The 9866-nt window shown below is 52.8% G+C and overlaps 1 long non-coding RNA gene across 1 annotated transcript; it reads left to right on the top strand.

Annotated features, from left to right (window-relative positions):
* Positions 1 to 8340: 8340 nt before the first annotated feature.
* On the top strand, positions 8341 to 9490 carry LOC120384937. The gene is made up of 2 exons (XR_005589180.1): positions 8341 to 8396; positions 8989 to 9490. It is a non-coding gene; the product is annotated as an uncharacterized LOC120384937 (long non-coding RNA).
* Positions 9491 to 9866: the final 376 nt, after the last annotated feature.

Genomic DNA, 9866 nt, shown 5'->3' with positions numbered 1-9866 from the left:
GCGGTGGAGTATGTCCTGACCTTCCGGGAAAGACTTGCCGAGCTCATGGGCCTGGCCAGGGAGAAGCTGGCCCGAGCCCAGAGGCAGCAGAAGGTCTGGTATGACCGCACGGCGCAGGCCCGCGCCTTCACCACCAGGGATCAGGTGATGGTTCTCATCCCCGTGAGCAAGAACAAACGCCAGGCTGCCTGGGAAGGGCCCTTCAAGGTTGTCAAGCAACTAAATGAGGTAAACTATGTGGTGGAGCTGTCGAACCGGGCGCACCACCGCCGGGTGTACCATGTGAATATGATGAAGCCATATTATGACAGGGGAACTGTGGTGTTGGCTGTGTGTGGACATTGGGAGGAGCAGGGAGATGACCCTTTAGTGGATCTATTCCCTGGGACAAAAGCTGGTTCCCCTGGAAGCAATTCTCTCTAATCAGCTGACCTTGGCCCAGCACGCTGAGATCAGCGGGTGCTGCATCTGTACGGACAGCTGTTTTCCAACCAGCCTGGACGCACTAATTTGACTCTCCACCGGGTGGAGACCGGGTCACATCCTCCTATAAGATGCTCCCTTTCCGAGTCACCACGAAAACTGCTCAAGACCTGGAAAGAGAGGTCAGGGACATGCTGGCTTTGGGGGAGATCCAGCCGTCTTCCAGCCTTTGGGCCTCACCAGCGGTGCTGGTCCCCAAAAGGGATGGGTTGATCCGGTTCTGTGTGGACTATCGAAAGCTCAATGCCATCACTGTATCCGATGCCCAGGCCTGACGAGCTCCTAGACAACTGGGAGGCGCTCGATACCTCACCACCATGGATCTTACCAAGGGCTACTGGCAAGTGCCGCTGGATGCAGCTGCAGGCTAAAATCGGCCTTTATCACCCCCTGGGGCTGTATGAGATGCTGACCCTGCCTTTCAGCCTCAAGGGTGCGCCGGCCACCTTCCAGCGCCTGGTGGGTCAGCTACTGAGGGGGATGGAGAGTTTGCCGTGGCGTATATTGATGACATATGTGTCTTTAGCCACACCTGGGGTGACCACGTGTCCCAGGTTAAACAAGTGCTGGACCAACTCCGAGAGGCTGGGTAAAGTGCAAGGTGGGGCTGGCTGAAATATCTTATTGGGCCATTGGGTGGGGAGCGGCTGCCTAAAGCGAGAACCAGCCAAAGTGGAGGTGATCAGAGACTGGCCAGCTCCCCAAACCAAAAAGAAAGTCCAAGCCTTTATTGGGATGGCGGGTTCGAATTGAAGGTTCGTGCCCCACTTTAGCGCCATAGCCGGCCCCATCACTGATCTGTGCAAGAAGGGGAAGCCAGACATGGTGGTCTGGACAGAGGAGTGCCAGGAGGTTCTCTGGGCGCTGAAGGAGGCTCTGGTTAGTGGCCCAGTTCTGGCAAACCCAGACTTTGACAAGCCCTTTACTGGGGGCGGTGTTAATGCAGGAGGATAAAAAGAGGGAGAGACACCTCATCGTGTACCTGAGGAAGAAGTTGCTACCCCGGGAGCAGAACTACGTGGCCATCGAGAAGGAATGCCTGCCATGGTGTGGGCCCTTAAGAAACTAGAGCCATATCTCTTTGGGCGACACTTCACCGTGTACACCGACCACTCTCCCCTAACCTGGCTGCACCAGATGAAAGGAGCCAATGCCAAGCTCCTGAGGTGGAGCCTGCTCCTGCAGGATTATGACATGGCCGTAGTCCATGTGACGGGAAGTGCCAACCTGATAGCAGACGCGTTGGCCCGGAGAGGGAGCGGGGGCAAACTTCCCCAGGTCACTGGGCAGTTCAGTCTCGAAGGGGGGAGAGCTGTGATACAGTAGGGACTGTCTGTGTGGGGGATGGGAAAGCCGGGGATGACTTTAGGTGAAGGACAGGACCTGAGCCTGTAACCTGAGCCAGGCAGGGAGGAGGTGGGGGTTCGACACCTTTGCCCGGGAAGCTGGACAAAAGAAGAGAGCCTGCTGGAAGGAGTTAGTTCAATTTCGGTTTTGGGCTGGGGGGAGGAATTCAGGGAATTCCAAGCTGGGAACTAAGCTTCCTGAACCCCCAGAAAGACTTGATTGAGGGGTCCTGGTTGTGCCTACAAGCTCTGCTGTAGACTGAGTTCCTGTTGTCCAATAAACCTTTTGTTTTACTGGCTGGCTGAGAGTCACTGGGAGTCCCAGGAAGAGGGGTGCAGGGGCTGATTCCCCCTGGCTGGAGCTGCACAACCCCTTGGTCACGCTCCCCCGGCCGGAACCCCGCAACCCCGCAGCACCGCTCTCCTGGCGGGAACCCCGGATACCCACAGTCCCACTGCTCCCGGCCTACGCGGCCATTCTGGTGGCCCCGCTACCCGGCCCGGAACCCCGCAACCCCGCGGTTGCGCTCCCCCGGTCAGAGGTCCGCATCACCGCGGCCCCGCTCTCCCAGCCAGAGTCCCGCAACCTCGCGGTCCCGCCACCCCGGCCAGAGCCCCGTATTCCCTGCTCCCTGGTGCTCAGCTGGCACTAGGGGAATATTGGCCAACCCAGGTTCTAGTCCCCAGGTCTTTACACCTGGATAGTTAATTACAATTTCATTATAGCCAAGAGCTCCACAGATCTCAACTATGGTCTGGACGGCTTCTGGAAGTTCTGGGTTTTAGGCAGCTAATCCTGCTCAGAGACAGGGCAGATGAGGACTGTGGGGGAAATCCCTTCCCTTCTGGTACATGTTGGGCAGCAGAGAGGCTTGTTACCTCCTCCCCACTGCCCCGTGGCACTGTCACTGCATCCCTCTCACTCACTCACCGTCTGGTTTATTTCTCCTGTTCCCAGGCCAAGCTATGACGATGGGGAAGCACTCACAGGTGAGAAGCACTGGTGAGACCCCAAACACATACCCTGGCCTCTCTGGTTCACATCCTCCTGCAGGCTTTGTCCCCGATCATTTCTTGTTTCTCTAGACGAGACATTTTCGCAAATGTCAGAATGCCTTGGTGCTCAACAGCATGAAACAACCCTTTCTCCTCCCCAAAGTGCTTTAATGCCCGTTCTCTCTCCCAGTCTCACTCCTGCCAGGCATTACAGACCTGTCTCTCTTCCCATTGCACAGATTGGGATGCTGAGGTACAGAGAGAGGAAATGACCTACCCCAAGTCACATGGCAAAGCAATGGCAGAGCTAGAGAGAAAAGCCAACAGCTCTCACTCTCACTGACATCAGCAGACAACAAGCCCCCAAGAAGGAGGGACAGAGCCCAGCAATTGGACGGGGGGGGGGGGAATTTTCATAGACACAGTTTTCTGTTAGAAAATCACATGAACATTAAACAAGTTTGGTTTGTGGAATCATGAAACAATTGGGATGAAAATTCTTTGCAAAAATATTCTGTTTTCCAAATCAAAAGAATCTCCCGTTGGTGGCATCCCGTTAAACTCTCTCTTCGCACACAAAGAGGAGACACTTTGATTTAGAAACGAGATAAGATGCTCCCCTTAATGATTTAAAGATAATACAATACCAATAAAATTGACTCTTTCAGGCTTTACACAGCAGACCCCACTGATGGCATCCAACTGGGGCTGTTTGGGGCCAGGTCACCTAATCAAACATTCTGATACCCAGGGGAATGGGAAAGTGCTAGCCTGCAGTGCCATCTCGAGGCCACAGGAGAAATCGCCAACTGCTGCACCTGCGTGCACTGGTGGTTCGGTTAACATGGAAAGCTGCATAATGGGAAAACAGGGGTCTGCTGAACTACGTCATAATCTGCAATGACTCAGCCCGATAGGACACCTCCTATGCTGCATTGCTACTAGTGACCTTCACAGCTCCGCAGCCTCCCCCCACCAGGAGGCAGGTGTGAGAGGCTTGTTATCCCCAACCGACAGAGGGAGAAACAAAGGTTGAGAAAGGCAAAGGGCCTTGTCTTACATCTCAGGTGTCCTGACTTTCAAATTAACCATCAGTCTGGAGTTTCACACACTGAATGATCAGAACAAAGTGACCTCGAATGAGCTACAGACCAACCGCCATTCAGAGTGATTATTCAGCAAGTGTTGTAGAAGCACCAGAACCAGGAACGGCTCAGAGACAATCAATGTCGAGAAGGCAGGAGAACAATTCACCAAGCGGATGATTGGTTCTGGCTTATTTGCTGGGCCTTAAAAGAGAATAACAAAGTCCTGAGTCTCCTCCCTTCACTAGATCCCCTACTCCGTCAATCAGCATTGAGACTCTGGCAGAGGCTGAGGGTTCCCCAGATGGCCCAGGGATGGCTCAAGTCACCAGTGAGGATTGCTCTCAGAGCAGCCTTCCTGGCCCATCTCTTTGGGATGGCCTCCCTCCACGAGGGATAAAGAGCAGCCCCCTCCTTGCCAGTGGAGGGAGGGAAGTAGGAAAAAGAGAAACCAAAAATGATGAACCCCAATGTCCCCCTGACTCTAATGAACAAAGGCCTAGGTGGTAAAAACAATTCTCCCACCTTAACCTAGCGTTTTCCATGCCTTGAATTTGGCCAGCACCATGTGGGTCAGGCTGGCTAGGTACCAAACCTCTCTGGGGCTCTTACCTTCTCCACAGGGATGTCTGTCTTCTCACTAAATTAGCAGTGGGAACGGGGAAAACTCCAACGAGTCTTCTCCTCGTGCTCACAGACATGACCCAGAATTCTCTCTCAGTCCTCAGGGAGAGACCTAAAGAAGGAGACTCTCTGCAGCAAAGCCACGGGGGTCTCTGACATCGTCCCAGCCCTGCAGCCTGTCCTACCTGGACGTTGTCATGGACTCTCTGTGAGATCACCGCCTCCCAACCTCCTTTGACCAATCAGTTTGTATATGCCACCTTAACTCTGATGGTTCCTAACGTTTAAAGGCCTGGTCTCCATGGTGTTCTTCGTGCTTGTAGAACTAGTTTGGGGAGAGATGCACTAATTTATTTGTTATAATGAGGGGGGCCCCCAGGGTGCAACCTGGAGCTGGGATACCGCTGAGCCCTCTGTCTCCCCAGCCTGGGCTGCCTCTCACACTGCTGCTGGGAGAAGATGCAGATCGCTCCCGGCCCTGCACTCACACAAACCTTTACACAGGCAGCTATGGCGCAAAACTGGGGCACGGACCTTCGATAGTACCCGCCATCCCAATAAAGGCTTGGACCTTCTTTTTGGTTTGGGGAGAGGGCCAGTCTCTGATCACCTCCACTTTGGCTGGTTCTCGCTTTCGGCAGCTGCTCCACCCGATGGCCCAGATAAGATACTTCAGCCAGCCCCACCTTGCACTTTACCCAGCCTCTCGAGTCGGTCCAACACTTGTTTAACCTGGGACACGTGGTCACCCCAGGTGTGGCTAAAGACACATATGTCGTCAATATACGGCACGGCAAACTCTCCATCCCCCTCAATAGCTGACCCACCAGGCGCTGGAAGGTGTCCGGAAAGGGAACATCTTATAGGAGGATGTGACCCGGTCTCCACCCAGTGGACAGTCAAATTAGTGCGTCCAGGCTGGTTGGAAAACAGCTGTCGGTACAGATGCAGCACCCTGCTGATCTCAGCGTGCTGGGCCAAGGTCAGCTGATCAGAGAGGGGAATTGCTTCCAGGGGGAACCAACTTTTATCCCAGGAATAGATCCACTAAAGGGTCATCTCCTGCTCCTCCCAATGTCCACACACGGCCAACACCACATGTCCCCTGTCATAATATGGCTTCATCATATTCACATGGTACACCCGGTGGTGGTTTGCCCGGTTCGACAGCTCCATCACATAGTTTACGTCATTTAGTTGCTTGTCAACCTTGAAGGGCCTTCCCAGGCAGCCTGGCGTTTGTTCTTGCTCACGGGGATGAGAACCATCACCTGATCCTTGGTGCGCTCATACCAGACCTTCTGCTGCCTCTGGGCTCGGGCCACTTTCTCCGTGGCCAGTCCCATGAGCTCGGCAAGTCTTTCCCGGAAGGTCAGGACATACTCCACCACCGACTCTCCATCGGGAGTAGCCTTCCTCCCATTCATCTCTCATCAGGTCTAGGGCCCCCTTACCCGCCTGCCATACAAAAATTTAAAATGCGAAACCCGGTACATTCCTGGGGTACCTCCCTGTATGTGAACAGCAGGTGAGGTAAGTACTTGTCCCAGTCCTGCGGGTGCTGGTTCATACATGTTTTCAGCATCATCTTTAGAGTCCCGTTGAACCTTGCCACCAGCCCGTTGGACTCGTGGTGATACGCTGAGGCCCAGTTGTGCCGGACCCCCCGCATTTCTCCCGCAAGCACCGGAGCAGGGCCGACATGAAGTTGGACCCCTGGTCCGTTAAGACTTTCTTGGGGAACCCCACTCTGCTGAAAATGGTCAGCAGCGCATCTGCCACAGTGTCTGCTTTGATAGAGGACAAGGCCACCGCCTCGGCAAAATCTACCACCACCAGAATGTATTTCTTCCTCGACCAGGTTGTCTTGCTGAGAGGTCCCACAATGTCCATGGCCACCTTCTGGAAAGGTTCTTCTATGATGGGTAAAGGCCCTTTGTCCCGGGCCTTCCCCACCCTCTGGCAGGGGGTCACAGGATTGGCAATACTGTCGGACATGGGTAAAGACCCCAGGCCAGTCAAAGTTCTGTAGCAACCTCTGCCGGGTGCGCCGAATTCCCTGGTGCCCTGCGAGAGGGATGTCATGGGCCAGGTACAGTAGCTTGTGGCAAAACTTCTGAGGAACCACCAGCTGCCTCCTGATCCCCCATGCCTCTACTTCCCCTGGAGGAGCCCATTCTCGGTACAGGAACACCTTCTCCCACAGGAACCTCTCCTTGAAACCTCTCCTCATGGACTGTACCACACTGAGGTCAGCCAGGTCCCTTGGTCTCCGCAAGGAGGGAATCTTTCTGCAACTTGGCCTGGAACTCGTCGGCTGGGGAAGGGTTGGGTCAGAAGCCACAGCCTCCCCTGAGCCTTGCCTTTGGGTGTTCCCGCCCCACCAGGGTAGGGTTCTGTGCCTCTGGGGTGACATCCTCCCCAAGGTCAGGACGTAGTGTCCCTCGCCAGCTCTGGGTCACGACTAAGGCGTTCTGGGGGTTGCTGGCCAGTCCTCTAGATCCCCACCCCATCAACACCTCGGTGGGCAAATGGTGGTGCACCCCCACCTCCTTGGGGCCCTCCTTGTCCCCCCATTTCAGATGCACCATCGCCACGGGCACCTTGAATGGGGTCCCGCCCACCCCCATCAGGGTCAGGAAGGTGTTGGGCATCACCTGATCTGGGGCCACCACCTCGGGCCGGGCCAGCGTCACCTCAGCGCCCGTGTCCCAAGTATCCATAGACTTTCCTCCCATCCACCTCCAGGGGAACAAGACACTCGCTCCACAGGGACAGCCCACCCTGTAAACCGAGAACCTTGAGTCCGGGCATCCAACGCCCCAGAGGAGCCGACCTGGGGACCGCCTCTCTCCTGAGCAGTTGATAAGCTGCCAGCCCCTGGGAAGCCTGCCTCTTGTCCGTCTGGGCCTCTACCAAGTTAACCCGGTGTGGGGGTCAGTCGGCTCTGTCTGTCCTTGAGCCTGGGGCACTGGGACCGTATGCGGCCTCTCTGGCCACAGTGATAGCAGCTCATGTCCCTTTGTCAACTTACCCATTTCATGTTTCATATTCAGAGTCACTCTGAACTGAACTAGGTGGGATTGTCTGTGGTGGAGGGAAATATGTCTCGTGTGCCTCCAATTTGCTTTTTCCTTTGATAGGGATTTTAAGGGGTCCCGCTTGCCCCAAGCTGAGTTAGCTGCCAGACCCCCACCCATAGGGTCAGAAGCAAACTGCATCCTAACCCCTGCCTTTCAGGCCCAGGCCTGTCAGCAAAACCCAATTGCTATATAGGACAAAGGTTAACTTCTGCAATTCTTGTTTGTCTATATAACGGGCACCAGAAAGTAAAGCAAAAAGAGAAACCAAGCGGCCCTAAGGTGCCCAGCTGTAATACGCAGAGTCTAGCTAGAGCTTTTGCAGAAGTAACCGCAAGCAGGGGTCTTACAGGCAGGCAGACTACCAACGAAAACCACATTTGGGACAATAGCAGGAAAAGCCCTAGATGGTGACAGGCTCGCTAAAAGTAAGAAAGTATGCCAAATAAGGAGTTGGTAACGTGTAATGTGTGTGATGTGTAATTATGCTTTGTGGTTTTGGCCTTTATAAGCTTGGTGAAAGTCTGTTAAAGGCAAGGCAGCTACCCCCCCCTTCTTTGCGTGGGGCTACGTTGACCTTCCCTTTATGCATAATTGTACCCCAATAAAGGTGCCTCAGGCTGTGTCTGACCCAAAATCAAAGGTGTGGTCAATTTTTCCACGACACCTTTTATTCCAGGAATTTCTCTCTAACCACACAAGAGCTGGTTATTATTTCCTTGGACTGACATACTCAAAGCCTGAGGGCAGATGAAAGTGGATCAGCAATGAAGAACTGAACAGTGATGTGTAGCTTCATTGTTTTCTAACTCTGTAAATATTTCTCTTGGACATCTGGGACTGACTAGCCCCAAGGCCAGTAATAGGAACAGAAAGTTGTCAGGGATTTCTCTGAATGGGTAACAGTATTCACTAGTGGAATCAGTGCTGGTGTCATATGAGGGACTAGGACTCCCACTAAGAGGAAAGGAACTTGGGAGGGAAATGAGAAGAGGGTAATTTATATTCATACAGATGTGGGAAGAAAGGTGTTTGTGTGAAGGGGATATTAGTGGGGATATAACTAACTTGGATGTGTTGGCTGGAACAGCCCAGAGGAGGTGCCAGGAGAATATAGCCAACAGAAGTGGAAGGGAAGAAGACTATTTGACCCTAATAACTTTCAGATGTGTTTGTGGGAAGGGAGGTTGAGGAGTGTGGGTTGGGAGAGTCTCACTGGGAAGCAGTCTCTAGTTTCACTCCACAGAAAAGTGATCAGTAGCAGAGTCACTGTCCCCTCTGAGCATCTGTCCCCTTTTTCTAGGCTCACGGGTATATAGTTGGGACATAGCTGGAGCTAAAGCCATATTTTCAATTCGCTTTCTCACTGCACAGATTTGATATACAAAAGAATCTCCATGACTATGCCTGCGCTGTTATTGGCTTTAATAAGGTGGTGACTGCAGTTTGTTCTGAATCCTCACACATCCACTATATCTGTAAGAAGACAATGGGATAACTATAGATCCTCAAGATGAGAAAATTGCAGGCACAAGAACATGCCTGGGTTATCCAGATGCCAACAAGGATATTTCTCTCTATAAACATCCTCAGCACATGTACCCTGATATGCATACAAACACATACTCTTACGCAGGCACTCACAAACCTGTTTTCATCTGATCATAAACAGCAATGGCATGATCATCATGTCTGGTTGGACTGCACACAGGACAAATTCCAGACCTCTTTTCATGTCACCACAGAGACCAACAGACAAACTTTCAGTGGGCAAGTGGTCTCTGAACAGATGTTGAAAAAAATGCAAAAAATTAGTAAAACTAAAATCTTCTTGTTAAAAAAAATATAATAAACAATAACAGTGATTAACCTTTCAGCTGTCCCTAAGCCGATCAGATAAGGGTAAGGAATGGTGTGCCTAGCCTCTGTTTGTCAGAGGGTGGAGATGGATGGCAGGAGAGAGATCACTTGATCATTTCCTGTTAGGTTCACTCCTCTGGGGCACCTGGCATTGGCCACTGTCGGTAGACAGGATACTGGGCTAGACGGGCCGTTCTTATGTTCTTAGATATGGGCAGTCGGATATGGATATTCACTAACACTGGCAGTCATCACTGGCATGGACATTGAAGGCAAGTGCTGTAGGAGTCCCAGTTCATGGAAGACAATGGAAGTACCATGATTTACACCAGTTGATCACCTGATACAGAGTTTGAGCAGATGTTCTGAGCGCTCATACTTCACTGCTTCTC

Source organism: Mauremys reevesii, linkage group 17, assembly GCF_016161935.1.
Source record: "Mauremys reevesii isolate NIE-2019 linkage group 17, ASM1616193v1, whole genome shotgun sequence".
Lineage (NCBI taxonomy): Eukaryota > Metazoa > Chordata > Testudines > Geoemydidae > Mauremys > Mauremys reevesii.
The sequence above is the reverse complement of the archived record's forward strand: the minus strand, read 5'-3'. Positions and strand labels throughout refer to the sequence as shown.